Here is a 599-nt window from a genome sequence, read left to right as displayed (position 1 = left end):
ATGGAGCAGAGGTATTTGACAAAGCAGTCCCCAATTTACAACAGGTCGCACCAATGTAGAGGAGGTTGCATTGGGAGTGGCAGACCAAATAAATGACCCCAGCAGATGAAGTGTTGCCTCACCTGGAAGGACTTTTTGGGTCCTTAAATGGAGGTGAGGGAGGAGGTGAATAGGTACTTTGGCTGCTTGCAGGGGTAAGTGTCAGGAGTGAGATTAGTGGGGAGGGTGAATGGACAAGGGAGTCATGGAGGTAGTGATCCCTGCAGAAAGTAGAGAAGGGAGGAGGTAAAGATATGTTTGAGGACACGAGTTCAGTAGGGCAGGAGCACCCAGGAGCAGGGTCGGACAACAGGCCAACTGTTGTCTCGCTTTTCAGGAATTGTCCCTTTCAGTTCTGCCTTACACTGAACCAGGCTCCGCGCTCCGGGTTCATTTATATTCAGTCCTCTTTTATGTGTTTCTGATCCCGCCCCGAGATGGAAATTGCCGCGATTCCTTCCCAGACAGCACTTGCAGCAACGTTATGTTCATTCCCGAAACTGCAGCGCCCCTAGAGGACAATCGCGGTACTGCAGGGGTTCAGCAGCTCCCGAAGGTGA

The sequence above is a fragment of the Mobula birostris genome, chromosome 5 (assembly GCF_030028105.1).
Source record: "Mobula birostris isolate sMobBir1 chromosome 5, sMobBir1.hap1, whole genome shotgun sequence".
NCBI classification, from domain to species: Eukaryota; Metazoa; Chordata; class Chondrichthyes; order Myliobatiformes; family Myliobatidae; genus Mobula; species Mobula birostris.
The sequence above is the reverse complement of the archived record's forward strand: the minus strand, read 5'-3'. Positions refer to the sequence as shown.